General features: G+C 45.8%; 1 protein-coding gene across 1 annotated transcript in view; it reads left to right on the forward strand.

Annotated features, from left to right (window-relative positions):
* LOC126267934 (epithelial discoidin domain-containing receptor 1-like) overlaps window positions 1-18,420 on the forward strand; it is a 439,627-nt gene that overhangs the window by 228,954 nt on the left and 192,253 nt on the right. The gene's annotated exons all lie outside the window — the stretch shown is intronic.

Consider the following 18,420-nt stretch of genomic DNA (forward strand, 5'->3'; position numbering starts at 1 on the left):
CGCATGTGTGCGACCGGTTCTTGAGCACTGCTCCAGTGTTTTGGATGCGCAGCAGGTGGGATTAGAGGAAGACGTCGAAGCAACTCGGGGGCGGCGTGGCAGATTTCTTACCGGCAAGTTCGTACAGCACGCAAGTGTTACAGAGATGCTTCGGGAACTGAAGTGGGACTGCCTGGAGAGAAGGCCAAGTTCTTTCCGAGGAACGTTATCAAGAAAATTTATAGGATAGGCATTCGAAGCTGACTACAGAACGAGCCCACTGCGTTTAATGTGCAATCGGTATAAGAACCACGACGATAAGAGAAGAGAAATTTTAGATCGTACCGGGCCATATAGACCGTCGTTTTTCCCTCGCTGTATTTGCTAGTGGAACAGTAACGGAAATAACTTGTAGTACTACAGGGTACGCTCCCCCATGCATCGTAGGGTGGCTGGCGAAGTATGTATATAGATGTACTTGTAGATAATGTGGCGATGGTGCTTCAAAGTAAAATGAAATGATTGTGTTATGTTTAGTAAAGGAAAATACACGTATAAATAGATAAAGGCAGGTTAATGAATATATCCCAACGTGCAGAGACCAAACTTATGACGTAAAGACGACTGTTTGCTGTCTGCGTCGACACAGCCCCTTCGCGCAGTTTTCCCTGGATCCTCCCCGGGACAGCCACCAGCTGTGTCCCGCTGGAGCATACCCGACTGAACTAGTGTTGCTGCGTGTTTCTTGCCTCTCGGTGGCGCTTCAAAACAAATTATTGCCTTCCTTTCTACATTCTTTCACTTACCAGGCACTATTCTGTCATTTTCCAAAAATATTCCGTCTGAAGAGGCACAATTGTAATGTCTCTCGGGCGGAGATGGCCACGCTACCGTAATTTCTTCATCGCCAGACCTCGTTTCCTCCCGCCGTATTCAAACCGGCCCTCCTCGGTAAACCGGCGGACAATACGCGCTCTCGTTGTTAGCGGAGCACCGCTTTAATACGGTCGCCCAGCGGCTGCCTCTCATTATTCCACGTATCAGATTACGATTCATGGGCCATTTACACATTTACGGAGCATTTACCAGGGCGGCCGAAATTACCGCGTTTACGGTAACCGCCGTACCGAGCGGCATGAATAACACATGGCGCCTCGCCAGCCGGCTGGCTACCCAGCAGCCGCTGCCCACAGCTGGGAGGGTCGGGACAGCCAACCAGCCAACCTGCCGGCGACCGTAAGCGCCGTGGCGGCTTCCGAGGCGGCCCGGCCCGACCCGTATCAAAAATGGATATTTATTCATCTCCGGACGGCCGTAACTTTAACGTATACTGCATAAATATTAAACCGCCTTTGTTTTCAATAAGGCCGCGTTATTGTTCCGGATTTGAGCGTATATAATTTTTTGGTATTATTTGTCGACGCGAGGCATTGACGCGGCCCTCGCTCTCCGCTCTCCTCTTTATGCAGATGGCACGCAGGTGGCCCCGGCGCTCTCCACTCCAGGCCTGGAGCGCTTCCGCCCCGCCGCCATGCAAATCTCTGCCGCTTCCAGACACGCAGAGCGCGTGAATGTCATCTCCAAGCGTACAAACAAGACGCTGAAAGAAAGATGTAACATTAGCTACAAATATCTGCATCTGAATGTACCGGGTGATCAAAAAGTCAGTATAAATTTGAAAACTGAATAACTCACGGAATAATGTAGATAGAGAGGTACAAATTGACACACATGCTTGGAATGATATGGGGTTTTATTAGAACCAAAAAATACAAAAGTTCAAAAAATGTCCAACAGATGGCGCTTCATCTGATCAGAATAGCAATAATTAGCATAGCAAAGTAAGTCAAAGCAAAGGCGATGTTCTTTACAGGAATTGCTCAATATGTCCACCATTATTCCTCAACAATAGCTGTAGTCGAGAATGTTGTGAACAGCACTGTAAAGCATGTCCGGAGTTATGGTGAGGCATTGACTTCGGATGTTGTCTTTCAGCACCCCTAGAGATGTCGGTCGATCACGATACACTTGCGACTTTAGGTAACCCTAAAGCCAATAATCGCACGGACTGAGGTCTGGGGACCTGGGAGGCCAAACATGACAAAAGTGGCGGCTGAGCACACGATCATCACCAAAGGACGCGCGCAAGAGGTCTTTCACGCGTCTAGCAATATGGGGTGGAGCGCCATCCTGCATAAACATCGTACGTTCCAACAGGTGTTTATCAGCCAGGCTGGGGATGATGCGATTCTGTAACATATCGGCGTACCTCTCACCCGTCACGGTAGCAGTTGCAAAACCAGAATCACGCATTTCCTCGAACGGTAGATGTGGTAAATCCAACCCATACCGTGACTTTCTCGTCCTGGAATGGAGTTTCCACGACAGTTCTAGGATATTCGGTAGCCCGAATTCTGTAGTTGTGGACGTTGACAGACCCTCGGAGCGTGAAATGAGCTTCGTCGGTCCACAACACGTCACTCAACCAATCGTCATCTTCCGCCATAATTGGAAACGCCCACACCGCAAATGCCCTCCGCTTCACTAAATCGCCAGGTAACAGTTCACGATGCCGATGGATTTTGTACGGATAGCATCGGAGGGAACGCCTCAGTGCCAACCAAACAGTAGTGTATGGAATTTAATTTTATCCGTTGTTTACCAGTGTTTCGTCCGCGACTGTTTTACTTTCGTAAAATAAAGAATAAACCGCCTTCAGTCACAAGTTGCACTATATAGTGAAGGAAGGCGGTTTATTCTTTATTTTACGAGTGTATGGAATGCCGGTGCGACGTGCGACTGCACGAGCGCTGACTTCCCCGTGCATAGACGAACCCGCTACAGTCTCCATTTCTTCCTGAACTGTTTCAGCAGCATTACGCCTTGTGCTCGGTCGGCTATTACGGGGTCTATCGTCTAAACAACCCGTGGCTTCGAACTTCGAAATTTCTCGCCACAGCTGCAATTGTCAACCGACCTTTACCCTTTCGAATCCCCTTCTTATGGCGATAGGATCGTAACGCTGAACTAGCATTCTGATAATACAGCTTCACTAAAAGCGGCTTTTCAGGAAACGTCAACATGCTGCGACTGCTGGCGCATCTGACTCTCTCTCTCATTACAGCTCCTTTTATAAACGATTGTCATGCGCAGTCACTGACGTTTAGCTGTCCAGCGCCATCTGTCGGACACTTTGTACTTTTTTTGGGGAGGGGGGTTCTAATAAAACCCCATATCATTCCAAGCATGTGTGTCAATTTTACCTCTCTATCTACATTATTCCGTAGTTTATTAAGTTTTCACATTTATACTGACTTTTTGATCACCCGGTACATCCTGCTCCTTAGGTCTGAATCACCCTTCTAACCCATAAGAGGCAGATACCAGGTGTAGAAGTGTGAAGCCGCAATGTCCCTGTAGAAGGTGCCAGCCATCAGTGCAGGGCCCCCGAGATCGCGTCTGCAGCCCCATCTGCTTCCTGTGACAGCTGAGGACAAATGTCAACGCACAGTAAGCCGAGTTCCACACACCAGTATCTGTTCCGAACCCGTAAACATGTCGAGTTTGGTGCCTACGAAATACGATTTGCGGACAGCATTAGTTTTCTGTTATCATGTAAAGAAAACTACTGCAGAATCGCATCGAATGCTTGTCGAACGCGCACATGAGCTTGGGAAGACATAGTGTTTCTAGTCGTCCAAAAAATTCGAGAGTGGTGATTTTGAGGTGAGAACGACTAGCGCGAGAAACAGCCGAAACAGTTCAAAGACAACGAATTGCAGGCCTCATTGGATGAATATGATACTCAAACGCAATAGGAACTTTCGAAACAACTGAATGTGACGCAGAAACCCCTTTCAAATCGTTCAAATGGCTCTCAGCACTATGTGAGATAACATCTGAGGTCGTCAGTCCCCCAAACTTAGAACTACTTAAACCTAACTAACCTAAGGGCATCACACACATCCATGCCCGAGGAAGGATTCGAACCTGCGACCGTAGCAGCAGCGCGGTTCTGGACTGAAGCGCCTAGCAGCCCTCGGCCACTGCGGCCGGTAGAAAGCCATTTCCCTTCGGTTGAAAGCTATGAGAAAGGTGCAGAAAGTGGGAAAATGGATTCCGCACGAACTGAATGAAAGACATCAAGCAGTTCGAAAGACTACTTGTTAAATGGTGCTTGCCAGAAACGAAAGAATTGATTCTCCATCGAATAGTGACAGATGATGAAAAATCGATATATTTTAAGAATTCTACGCGTCGTAAGTCTTGGGTGAATCCAGGCAACGATCGGCATTCACTTCAAGACGAAATCGCTCCGGAAAGAAGACAATGCTCTGTGTTCAGTTGGATGAGACGGGTGTCATCTACTATGAGCTGCTAAAATCTGGTGAAACCGTCAACACTGATCGCTGTTAACAGCAAATGATCAATTTAAATCGAGGATTACGTGAAAAACGCCTTGAATGTGGAAAGAGGCAACGGAAAGTCTTTTTCTCCATGATAATGCCCCATCACACACAGTAAAACGGGTCATGGAAATGATCAAGGCTTTCAGTTGGGAAGTGCTGGTGTGTTGACAAATGGCTCTGAGCACTATGGAAACTAACATCTATGGTCATCAGCCCCTAGAACTTAGAACTACTTAAACCTAACTAACCTAAGGACATCACACAACACCCGGAAATCCTTGACCCCGCCGGGAATCGAACCCGGGAACCCGGGCGCGGGAAGCGAGAACGCTACCGCACGACCACGAGCTGCGAATTGGTATGTTGACACTGCAATGAATGTGTAAAAGACCGCAAAGTTTTACAGAAGTTCGAAATATGGCGCGTACTTCAGTGCGAGATTCTTTTAATAATTTCCAAATCGAAATTCTGTCTCCAAATCTGGCAGAAAACCCAAAGAGATTCTGGTCATACATAAAGCATACCAGTAGCAAGACACAATCAATACCTTCACTGCGCGATAACAACGGCGAAGTCACTGATGACAGTGTCACTAAAGCAGAGTTATTAAACACGGTTTTCCGAAACTCCTTCACCAAAGAAGACGAAGTAAATATTCCCTGAATTCCAAGAACAACTGCCAAGATGAGAAACAAGAAGTAGATATCCTCGGTGTAACAAAGCAGCTTATATCACTTAATAAAAGCAAGGCCTCCCGTCCAGATTGTATACCAGTCAGGTTGTAAGTAGGCTGTTTAGTTTTTTTTATTGGTAACGCCGCCGCTACGTAGCGCTCTGTATGAAAATCACTGGCTGTGCCGTGTGCAGTCTGTGGCTGGTTGGCATTGTTGTAACACTCGCCATTGTAGTGTCGGGCAGCGGCAGCTGGATGCTAACAGCGCGTAGCGTTGCGCAGTTGGAGGTGAGCCGGCAGCAGTGGTGGACGTGGGTAGAGAGATGGCGGAGTTTTGAAATTTGTAAGAATTGGTGTCACGAACTGATTTATATATTATGAATATTATGAATATTAGTATTAAAATCTTTCATTTGCTAACTATGCCTGTCAGTAGTTAGTGCCTTCAGTAGTTTGAATATTTTATTTAGCTGGCAGCAGTGGTGCTCGCTGTATTGCAGTAACTTGAGTAACGAAGATTTTTGTGAGGTAAGTGATTTGTGAAACGTATAGGTTATTGTTAGTCAGGACCACTCTTTCGTAGGGATTTTTGAAAGTCAGATTGCGTTGCTCTAAAAACTATTGTTTGTCAGTTTAAGCACAGTCTTGTATAATTTTTCTAAGGGGCCGTTTCAAGGTTCCTCTCAGAGTATTCTTGTTGTGCGACTGGATTCGTGGTTTCCTGTCAGAAAGGTCACTGTTCGTAGTAATAGACGGAAAGTCATCGAGTAAAACAGAAGTAATATCCGGCGTTCCCCAAGGAAGTGTTACGGCCCTCTATTGTTCCTGATCTATATTAACGACATACGACACAATCTGAGTAGCCGTTTTAGATTGTTTGCAGATGATGGTGTCATTTGCCGTCTTGTAAAGTCATCAGATGATCAAAACGACTTGCAAAATGATTTATAGAAGATATCTGTATGGTGCGAAAAGTGGTAATTGACCATGAATAAAGAAAAGTGCGAAGTTATTCACATAAGTAGTAAAAGAAATCAGCTAAATTTCGATTAAGCGATAAGTCACACAAATCTGAGGGCTATAAATTCAACTAAATACCTAGGGATTACAATTACAAATAACCTTAACTGGAACGAACACATAGATAATATTGTGGATAGAGCAAACCAAAGAATGCGATTCATTGCCAGATCACTTGGAAGGTGCAACAGGACTGCCGAAGAGACTGCTTACACCACGCTTGTCCGCCCTATTCTGGAGTGTTGCTGTGCGGTGTGGGATCCGCATCAGGTGGGACTGACGGATGACATCGAAAAGTACAAAGAAGGGCAGCTCGTTTTGTATTATCGCGAAATAGGGGAGATAGTGTCACAGACATGATACGTGAATTGGAGTGGCAATCATTAAAACAAAGGCGTTTTTCGTTCCGACGGGATCTTCTCATGAAATTTCAATCACCAGTTTTCTCTTCCGATTCTGTTGGCACCCACCTACATAGGGAGAAATGATCATCACGATAGAATAAGAGAAATCAGGGCTTGCACGGAAAAATTTAAGTGCTCGTTTTTCAAGCGTGTCGTTCGAGAGTGGAACGGTAGAGAGACAGCATGAAGTTGTTTCATTGAACTCTCTGCCAGGCACTTTATTGTGAATAGCAGAGTAATCACGTAGATGTAGATGTAGATATCTTTCGATAACTATTTGTATATGTGACGATGAATCTGTGCTTGTAATTGCATATTGCCGAAGTAAAATCGTACGTAAATGGTAGCAGACGGATAACATAACTAACTTTTCCAATGATTGTAGTGTCTCAGTTTAGCCAAGAAAGTGACCCTGGCTAGTGTAAAATTAAGTAAAAACGGTTTCACAGGAGCTTCACCGCGGCCATCTCATTATGCAGCTGCTGTGTCTCGGACAACGTGGCTTTTTCAGTGCCGCACGTGGTGACGCAGATTCTTCGGCCACAGCTTTCGACGAATGGTGGAGAGCACTGGTATTATCGGTATCCCTTACCGCCTCGCGAATGGCGCATGGGATGAATGATTGCCGATAAACGTGCACAAGAGTTTAAATTTCTCTGATTTTCTCGTCCTGTTCGTTTTGCGATGCGTGTGTAAGATGGAGGAATTGTTGCCCGACTATTCCGGAAACGTACGCTGTCGGTATTTGAACAATGAACCTGTTCCTGATGCACAACCCTACTCTTCGAGCGATTGACATCGTCGTTTGTTGGACATCTCCGTAAGGTTCTACAGCGCCGACTAAATGATCTCGTAGTGAAACGTTCCACAGTCCGTTGGATTTTCGTCTTCCATCATTCATTATTGGTAAGAGTCAGACTGTTGAAAAATACTCAAATATCGGTCGGAAAACTGTTCTTTAGCCACTTCTCTTGTTTAAAATTCAGTGATCTGCAAAATTTAAGGACGAGTTACGTTATTATTATTATTATTATTATTATTATATTGCCGTGTCAAAGACAGTACAATACAGTTATTTACAAATTAAAAATAATACAATGCAATACGATGATACTGTGTGGTATATACATTAGACTTTGTACTTGTCATATTGATTTTCAAGTCCAGAATCCGGCCATCTTGATTTCTGGGACATTCCCTCCAGCGGGCAGGCTTCAGGCAGACAAAGAGGTGTTCGCCATCTGGAAGTACTCCTCACTCTCAGTTTGCAGTACTGTAGCTTCAAGTTCTGTTTGCTCCGCGTTACTCCATTTCTTAGTCTGTTCAAGGTCTTCCACGTCCGATAAGGTAGTTCGAAATCCAGTGCCAGAGTCTTTCTTTAGGTTTCTTTTGTTGCTTACAGTCGTCTTGTTTAGCCACCGAGCTATTTGGAGAGCGGAATGTGATGATGTAATGGTTTCAGTTGTGCGAAGAAAGCTCTTTCTGTAGTTCACCCTGAGCCTCTGTCGCTGTTCTTCGTATGATATCCGGGAATACTGTGCCTCTAAGATGGTAGATTTTGTCAACTGGAGTTGGTCGTAGGCAATCAGCATATTCTGCCGCAAAGAAACATAGAGATTGAGCACGCGTACGTAAAATATTTGGTTCAGCCGCCTATAAGCTGATAGTGAGCTTGCGTATAGTGTTATTTCTGCTGCAGACTTTGAGTTGAGCTTCATATTCTCTCCATGTTCTTTGAAAGTAAGTGCGCGATCGAAGTTTATTGCGAGATATGTAACAATGTCGTAATTGCTTTCCCCTCAAGTTACTTACACTTTTCTCCTAGCTTGTCTGTGTCTCAAGTGAAACGCAGACCTGTGTTTCTCATGGATTTGGCTTTAGGTGGTTATTGTCACTGTATTCTGGCAGCTCTTCGTAGAAGGTTGTAGTCGGTTTCATTTCTGCCTTCTCGAACATTCTGACTTGTGCTGCAATCGCTGTGTCGTCGGCATATATGAGAGATCTTCCAGAAAGAGATTTTCACTCTGCAGCGGAGTGTGCGCTGATATGAAACTTCCTGGCAGATTAAAACTCTGTGCTGGACCGAGACTCGAACTTAGGACCTTTGCCTTTCGCAGGAAAGTGCTCTACTAACTGAGCTACCCAAGCACAACTCACACCCCGTCCTCACGGCTTTAATTCCGCCAGTACCTCGTCTCCTACTTTCCAAACTTCACAGAAGCTCTCCTTCGAACCTTCCAGAACTAGCACTCCTGGAAGAAAGGCGAGCTTCTGTGAAGTTTGGAAGGTACAAGACGAGGTACTGGCGGAAGTAAAGCTGTGAGGACGGGGCGTGAGTCGTGCTTGGGTAGCTCAGTAGGTAGAGCACTTTCCCGCGAAAGGCAAAGGTCCGGAGTTCGAGTCTCGGTCTAGCACACAGTTTTAATCTGCCAGGAAGTTTGATAGTACTTTCCTCAGGCAGGGTTCACATTTCACACTGCCCTACCCAGATCTTCTGCGAAATTAATCCACCGTGCTGTCTTAAAATTAAATCGTCAGTTGAATGCGAGTTTCTTTGGCACCACAGCTTCTTTCACAACAAGAATGGCAGGTCGGTATTAAGACTATGGGATTGGTTCCATAACATATTTTTTCGACTCATGTGCTGTCTTTTCACTTACAAAGACGATATTTATCACGGGTGTATCCAGAGCGCCACATCCCACTGTTGGCAGAGGATGGTTTCTTTGGATCTTGCATGAGCTTCAGTTCCATACTTTCGGCCCTATCTTCGAGACATTCTACATTTTTGTTCTTTTTCTTGTAGCCCCATGAAGAGCTGTGGCAACTAAAATCACCCATGATTCGTTTAATTGGTTTGCCGTAGAAGTTATTTATTTTCTTGAAACTGAAGGCTGTCGTCGGCGTTTTCTACACTGATGTTACTGTGCATGAGTGAACTTCAACATGTCATCTCTTTCAATTTTCATATTAACAAAGCTGAATTTACATTGTTCGCTCGAAATACAAAAATATGTCTGATCACGTCAGAGGCATGCTTACAACTGTCTCACTCAGCTGACATAGCAATATTGCAAAGGGTTTACAAGTCTTATTGACAAATGAATTTCTATTAGTTTCGATTATTATTTCATAAATGAATCCAGAAATAAACATAGTAACCAGTAAAATTTTGTACATCGCTGCACCTTCAGAGACAGTGAATAGTTACAGTTGAAAGAAAAACAGTCCTTGGTCACTATTTTTAACAAATTAACCTGGTTTCAACACTACTAGGAGTGTCTTCCTCAGAAATTTGAATCAAAAAGTGGTCTATATTCAATAAGATGGTCACAGCATTATGACTACGTTTTTCATACGTTTTTAGTCATAAAATACTGACCGAGGGCTGTTTTTCTTTCAACTATTGTAACCAGTACTAGATTGCGTAATTAATAATAGAAATTTTAATTGTGCCAAATAATTCGTAATTTCAAATGTTTCTACAAAAAATAATTTTAACTGTACACCCAGAGCTAACACCGAAAATAAAGTAATTCTTTTTCATAAATTTTAGCTTGAAACAGCATATTGTTTGTAAAATTACGGTATATGAAAGTTTTCAGAAAATCAGTTGAGATAATATTGACCTGTCCAAGATTCTAAAAGTACTACTGGTATCGACAACTACTGTTGAGGGAAAGTAATGTTAGAGGAGTATTTCCCGTCACAAACAGTCAGGATTTCTATGTCTTCCTCTGCTGTTAGGTCCGTGGATGGGATAAGGAACTCCGGTTTGGTCTTTTCAGTGGTCGATTTCATGCCGTTTAGCTCCACCGATTGTAGGGGCCTATGTGGATGTCATGTGTCATACGAAAGGCACAGTTTGTGTGTTTGCAGGTGTCTGGTTGCAGAGCTTCTTTCTAGTATGATATCCCTTCAATATTAATGGAGACTACCTGCAGACCTGGCGCCTTCATAGAAGTCTTTTGGTCTGCTGGTGTCCTCGTGGTGGAAGGGTCTGCAGCTAGGTTGATGCTAGCGCAGCCCAGGGTACGCCCAATCCTCTGTGATGGCATACCATCATCGGAGTGGTGTTCAGGGAGGCACCTTCCTTGCACCCGACGCCACGAGATAGGTAAAATAACATAACTCATTAACTACTCGGCGGAAGTGAATGGAAGTGCTGTGTCGTGTTGCCAGCGGTCTGCCAGCCGTGCACAGAATGTCGGACTTCACATGCGGTGAGGGCGGTGTGGGTCCAGCGCCAAACGAGGCAACACAGGAAGGGGAAAAAAGTAACCTGCGTCAATCAATTATCAGTTTCGGCGCAGTGTGGTGGTGTCTTCCACTATAGTGTGGCCTGACAACAGCATCTACAGTGTGTTGGCACCACTGCCGTAATAGAGCTACACCAGTGACCAACCCGTCGGAGCAGACACAAGACCTTTCACATATGCCGACGACTCAACGGCTGCAGCCGAAGGGAGGACGTTCGAGGAAGCAGAAATTAAACGGATTAGGAGCCTCGAACAGCTGGCAGAATACAATGACAATGATCACCTAAATCCAAATCCGTGCAAAGCATGGGGGAAACCAGTTACGACACTGGTACATACTTCGGGATAAAGCTCGACCGCGCACAGGAGTTTGGTACTCTCAGAGCGTTCTTTCATGTGCACTGGGAGCGTTCTGAAATGCAGACAGTGCTGCCCGAAGAAGACCAACTACATCAGCGGACGATTGCTACATTGTGCAGCAAGCAAGATGGGACGCGCGTGAAACAGCGGGTGCAACAGCTAACACATTCAACAGAAAAGCAAAACGCGGCCAATAGTGATGTGGTTCTTCTCGGGTGGAAGCAGATCCAGTCTGAGATGTGGTTCTGCCCGTACCCTCATATCGTGAAAGGCAGGAACCCGTTAAGTACCCAGGAATAATGGTCAAGTATGATTGCTTTGGTGTCCCGGATGTTATCGTCTGGGGAAGCAGAACGTCACATGAGGGTACTGATATCCACGTCTTTGAACAGGACACAGTCGCCGGTCGGCGTTAGTGTCGCACTGTAGTCCTTCACCGTGTGCGACTTCATTTTTATGGACTCCAGTGCACGGCAGTTCTAACCCTCGCTCGTAGGCCTGGTGACATGGCGGATTGCCATCCGTAACAGTGCCGTTATTGTTTGGGAACATGACGTCCATGAATGGGTGCAAATGGCCTCCAAGTAGGCGAACATAGCCAGAGGACCCTGTCCCTTCCATGTGAACACAGACCTCACCATTATGGAGCCACCACCAGCTTGCACAGCGCCTTGTTGGCAACTTGGGTCTGTGGCTTCGTGTGGTCTGCGCCTCGCTCGAACCCTACCATTAACCTGAAATCAGAACACATCTGACCAGGCCGCAGTTCTCCATTCGTCTAGGGTCCAGCCAGGAGCCGCGCTGCACGTGATGTGCTGTCAGCAAAGGCAATCGCGTTGCTTTCTGCCGCTGTTACACTCAGTGTTGCTAGTTTGTTAGCACTAAAAACTCTTAGCAAACGCCGCTGCTCTCGGTGAAGGCTGTCGGTCACTGCGTTGTCCGTGATGTCAGGTCACGCCTGAAATTTTATACTCTTGCCGCATTCTTCACACTGTGGATCTCAAAGTATTGGATTCCCTAACTATTTCCGAAACTGAATGTCCTACGCGTCTAGCTTCACCTCCAGTCTGTTAAGTCCCGTCGTGAGGCTATAATCACGCTGTAAACGTTTTAACAGGAATCCACTGTGCATAAATGACAACTGCGTCAATGCACTGTCCTTTTATACCTCGTTTACACGATACTGACCCCATCTCTATAAGTGGGTATCGCTATCCTCAGTGTACTTTAGTACTTCTTTCAGTCTATGGTCCAAGTTCCATCGAGCTACGTTACTTGTTAGTAACTTATCGTCGGAAAGTTACTTTTCTCCATAATTTTTGGAGACCACTGGTCTCAGACCAGTACACTTGAAACTAATCAGAACCTGTCCCCTCCTTGGCGCGCTGTTTGTTCGATGTGGTCATTGCACTTCATGACGTTCTGGATGGCTCCTCCCAGGCATTGAAATATGCGGTGTCTTAGTCGGTGCATTTCTTTGTCTGTTCGTGGCCCCCGTATAACATCTATGAGCGTTGGAACTTTAATAGTGGCAACTATTCATGTACAGCTCGTAAAAAATAGATACTTGTTTCAAAGTTTTACTGGTCTTCAAAGTAGTCACCAGCATTCTGTATAAGCCGTTGGCACCGATGTGGAAGTCGTAGGACACTCTTAGCACTGCCAGTTGTGTTGACAGTTCCAGCGACACGGTCTATTGCTTACAGAATTTGTAGCAGTTCTGAAGCGAATGCTGTGAAGCGTTTCCTTCAGTTTAGGTATCGAGTTGAACTCACGAGGGCTTAAGTCAGGGGACTGCAGTAGGTGGTATAGCACTTAGCAGCCCCTTCTGTAACAGCTTGCATCCACGCACTGTCCTACAAAATGATGGTCAGGTCCTGTTGAAAGTGTCATCACTTCTGTCCCTATGTTGAATCATTTTTGGAACACAACATAGGACCAGCTTAGAGACAGGACCTGACCATCGTTTTACAGGACAATGCTCAAGCACGTACAGTGCAAAGCTGTTACTGACTTGTTTGACCTATGGTACTGCTAAGTGTTATACCATCTACTGAAATCCCCTGACTTAGGCCCTCGTAATTTCAACTCGATTTCTAAACTGAAGGAACCACTTCACAGCACTCGCTTCAGAACTGCTACAAATTAGTCGGGCAATAGACCGCGCCGCTGGAACTGTCTATACAACTTGCACTGCTAAGAGTATCCTACGACTTCCACATCGCCAGCAACGCGTTATACACAATGCTGACGACTACTTTGAAGGTCAGTAAGACTTTCAAACGCGTATCTACTTTTTACGAGCTGTAAACAAGTTGTTGTTCTTGTTGTTGTTGTGGTCTTCAGTCCTGAGGCTGGTTTGATGCTACTGTATCGTGTGCAAGCTTCTTCATCTCCCAGTACTTACTGCAACCTACATCCTTCTGAATCTGCTTAGTGTATTCATCTCTTGGTCTCCCGCCCGCATCTCGTGGTCGTGCGGTAGCGTTCTCGCTTCCCGTGCCCGGGTTCCTGGGTTCGATTGCCGGCGGGGTCAGGGATTTTCTCTGCCTCGTGATGGCTGGGTGTTGTGTGTAAACGTTAGGTTAGTTCGGTTTAAGTAGTTCTAAGTTCTAGGGGACTGATGACCATCGCTGTTAAGTCCCATAGTGCTCAGAGCCATTTGAACCATCTTGGTCTCCCTCTATGATTTTCACCCTCCACGCTGCCCTCCAATGCTAAATTTGTGAACCCTTGATGCCTCAGAACATGTCCTACCAAGCGGTCACTTCTTCTTGTCAAGTTGTGCCACAAACTCCTCTTCTCCCCAATTCTATTCAATACCTCCTCAGTAGTTATGTGATCTACCCATCTAATCTTCAGCATTGTTCTGTAGCACCACATTTCAAAAGCTTCTATTCTCTTCTTCTCCAAACTATTTATCGTCCACGTTTCACTTCCATACATGGCTACACTCCACACAAATACTTTCAGAAACGATTTCCTGACACTTAAATCTATACTCGATGTAAACAAATTTCTTTTCTTCAGGAACGTTTTCCTTGCCGTTGCCTGTCTACATTTTATATCCTCTCTACTTCGACCATCATCAGTTATTTTGCTCCCCAAATAGCAAAACTCCTTTACTACTTTAAGTGTCTCATTTCCTAATCCAATTCCGTCAGCATCACCCGACTTAATTCGACTAGATTCCATTGTCCTCGTTTTGCTTTTGTTGATGTTCATCTTACATCCTCCTTTCAAGACACTGTCCATTCCGTTCAACTGCTCTTCCAAGTCCTTTGCCGTGTCTGACAGAACTACAATGTCATCGGCGGACCTCAAAGTTTTTATTTCTTCTCCATGGATTTTAATGCCTACTCCGAATAAACAAGTAGTTGCCACTATTAGTGTTCCAATCCCCGAATTTATGTTCGCGGCCAGCTGCACCAGGCATCGATCGTCCTCAGGCGTCGCCAGCTCCCTACAGCCAAGCGTGCTGTCGACACGAACGACCCCGTGGGGCTCCCGCCAGCGGTGTTGGTTCAGTCGTGTCGCGGCGCTGCATAAGTCGGCGGCCATTAGCGTCCCGCGGTACACGCGGCAAGTATGCGGGCCCAGGCGGCCGCGCTGCGGCTCGGCTCGGCCTATCGACATCCGTAAAACACGGCGCTGTTTTCTGCGGGCGCGCGCCGTGTCGGCGCGTGTTTATGCTGATGTTAACACGCGCCGCCGCCTTTGTTGCGCCTTGTCCGCCGACACCGGCGCCGCTATTTATGTCGGCGGCGCGCGCATTACGCAGCCCGCAAAACATATTTCAAAATGAAAAAACGCCCGCTCGCCTCCCTCGGCCGGCGTTGCGGGGGCAGAGGCCGCCGGCGCCCGGGCGGCTTCAGACAACAATGGGGCATTGTTGCAAGTGACAAGAACAGTGTTTCTGCCGCCGCTTACACGGCTCGCGCCGCCTTTGTCCCGGCCTCCTTTTATTGGTATTCGTCAGAATGAGGGAGTGACGCGCCGGCCCTGCCCGAAATGTCGGCAAAATGCCGCGACAGACGGACGCAGAGACAGCGGGTACTCCTCGCCCGGTCTCCGAGTTTTTTATCCCCTCATGCCTCCTGCGTGCGGCGGCAAGCGCTATTAATCTTGCCGTGTCATAACAGTGGACTAAGAGAGAATCACTTTGCATATATTCCGCATACATCTTCCAGATATGCATTGTCGACAAATCGTTTCGTAATACATCTACATATACTTCTATATTCTGCAATCCACCTTGAAGTGCGTGGCAGAGCGTACTCTCCATTGCACCAGTTATTAGGGTTTCATTTTCGTCTCAGCTTCCGAAGGAATGTTTATTATTCAAACGCCTCTGTATAAGACGTAATTAATCTTGTCTTCATCTATTCCTATGGGAGCGATATACAGTGAATTTTAGATTTGGCTAGATTCCTAGCAGCTGGTTCCCGAGACTAAGCAGGCTTTCACTCCGTTTTTTTTTCTTTTTTTGCAAGTCTGCGACACTCTCCCAAGCCTAAAATAAAACTGTCACCATTTCTCTCGCACATGTTATCCCCTGCTATTCCTAATTGGTTGCTTGGTTGATTTGCGGACAAAGGACCGAACATCGAGGTCATGGGTCACTTCGTATTAGGGTACGGTGGCGATGGAAGTCGGCTGTGTCCTATCATACACTACTGGCCATTTAAGTTGCTACACCAACAGGAAATGCAGATTATTAACGGGTATTCATTGGACAAATATATGATGACATGTGATAACATTTTCACGCAAATTGGGTGCATACATCCTGAGAAATCAGTACCCAGAACAACCACCTCTTGCCGTAATAACGGCCTTGATACGCCTGGGCATTGAGTCAAACAGAGCTTGGATGGGGTGTACAGGTGCAGCTGCCCATGCAGTTCATCAAGTGTAGTGACTGGCGTAGTGACGAACCAGTTGCTCGGCCACCACTGACCAGACGTTATCAATTGGTGAAAGATGTGGAGATTGTGCTGGCCGGTACAGCTGTAGAACATTTTCTGTATCCAGAAAGGCCCGTACAGGATCTGCAACATGCGGTATTGTATTATGCTGCTGAAATGTAGTGTTTCGCAGAGATCGAATGACGGGTAGAGTCACGGGTCGTAACACATCTGGAATGTAACGTTTACTGTTCAAAGTCCCGTCAATGCGAACAAGAGATGACCGAGACGTGTAACCAATGGCACCCCATACCATCACGCCGGCTGATACGCCAGTATGGTGACGACGAATACATGCTTCCAATGTGCGTTCACTGCGATGTCGCCAAACACGGATGCGGCCATCATGATCCTGTAAATAGACCTTGGATTCGTCCGAAAAAATAACGTTTTGCCATTCGTGCACTCAGGTTTGTCATTGAGTACACCATCGCAGGCGCTCCTGTCGGTGATGGAGCGTCAAGGGTAACAGCAGCCGTGGTCTCCGAGCTGGTAGTCCATGCTGCTGCAAACGTCGTCGTCGAATTGTTCGTGCAGATGGTTGTTGTCTTACAAACGTCCCCATCTGTTGACTCAGGGACCGAGATGTGGCTGCACGATTCGATATAGCCATGCGTATAAGATGTCTGTCCTGAACCCACCGATTGCATATTCTGCTACCAGTCGTTGGATCTCGAACAAAGTGAGCAGCAGTGTCGCGATACGATAAACCGCAATCACGATAGGCTACAATCCGACCTTTATCAAAGTCGGAAACGTGATTGTACGCATTTTTCTCCTTACACGAGGCATCACAACAACGTCTCACCAGGCAACGCCGGTCAACTGCTGTTTGTGTATGAGAAATCGGTTGGAAGCTTTCCTCATGTCATTATAGGTGTCGCCACCGGCGCTAACCTTGTGGGAATGCTCTAAATAGCTAATCATTTGCATATCAGAGCACCGTTTTCCTGTCGGATAAAGTTCGCGTCAGTAGCTCAGTTATTCCTAATTGATACACATCTCAAACCCAGAGCAATATTCCGGGATGGGTCACAGGAGTGTTCTGAAAGCAAATCTCTTATACAGGCTGTATGCATTTTCCTAGTATTCTATCACTGAACCGAAGTCTTCCAGCTGCTTTACTACCACTGAGCCTTGTCTTCGTCCCACTTCGTATCCCTACAAATTGAAACTCGCAGGTTTGTTGACAGCAACGAAGAAAGTAACTTTCGTTTGCATACCGTGAAAGGGACATGCCCTTATGTCAAACTCCTACTTATTGTAGTTGAATACAGAGGTTTAAGACGACTTGAGATCACTCAGACTTCGCTCACGCGCATCATGTACGCCTCTGACAACTGTCGTTCAAATAACACAAATCGCCAAATAAGTAAACTGATTATTATTCTATTTCATGCTCAACCGTTAACTGGAGATGAGCATCTTATAGTCTCTCAGTAAGCTTGTATGGGAGAGATAAGATCATGTTACGAATCGTGTCATATTTTCTGATACCCCATCAAGTTATGTTACACAAAACCATCCTTTTTTTTAATTCAGAATATACCTGAAACCGAGACATACTTCTAGTTTGGGGTCACATAGAGCATGGAACTTAAAAGAGAGATTATAAATTACGGGAGTGCGGTAAATTGGTTGGAATTTCATTTAGCACGAAGTGAGTCTACTCATCAATTACAAGAATAATTCAATAAAAAATCAGATTTTTTAAAGAATGTTTTGCCGTAAGAGAATTGGATGTAATACTTATTTATTTTTCAAACTTAATCACCCTCAAGTTGTACGCATTTATGCCAGGCCTGAACAAGATTTCTCAGTGCCACGTGCAAAGAATTCTGCAGGGCGCGTACGTAATCAGTTATAAATAAACTGATGCCTGAACTTCCTCACGATCAGCGAACCTTCAGCTCTCAGAGGGTTATAAATTTGATAATCTGAGGGAGCTATATCAGTGGAAAACGGGGGCTGGGAGAGGCAGACTAATTTAGGTCCCCCTGCGCACATTTATGCACCTTTCTTTCCTTTATGATGTTAAATGTTTTGGAACCCACCCCAGATAGACTTTGTTGACGATTATTACGTCATGAAAAACATGGTGAGCTGATCTGACAATAACGTTCTTCGTTGCTGTAACAATAACTCTGTTTTCCCGGATCAACTCCCCAACTCTCGCAGTGATGTTCTCCGTTACTGCACACACAGTGAATCTCGATTGGTTTCACCCCTTCAACTGTCAGAAACCTAATGACACTCCAGTGTTCGATGTTCGTGTAAACCTGTAAGGCAGCCGCTTTCGTGTTTCATTGATCACCAGCATTCCGAACGCGAGAGATGCATGCCGCCCCC

This window comes from Schistocerca gregaria, chromosome 4 (genome assembly GCF_023897955.1).
Source record: "Schistocerca gregaria isolate iqSchGreg1 chromosome 4, iqSchGreg1.2, whole genome shotgun sequence".
NCBI classification, from domain to species: domain Eukaryota; kingdom Metazoa; phylum Arthropoda; class Insecta; order Orthoptera; family Acrididae; genus Schistocerca; species Schistocerca gregaria.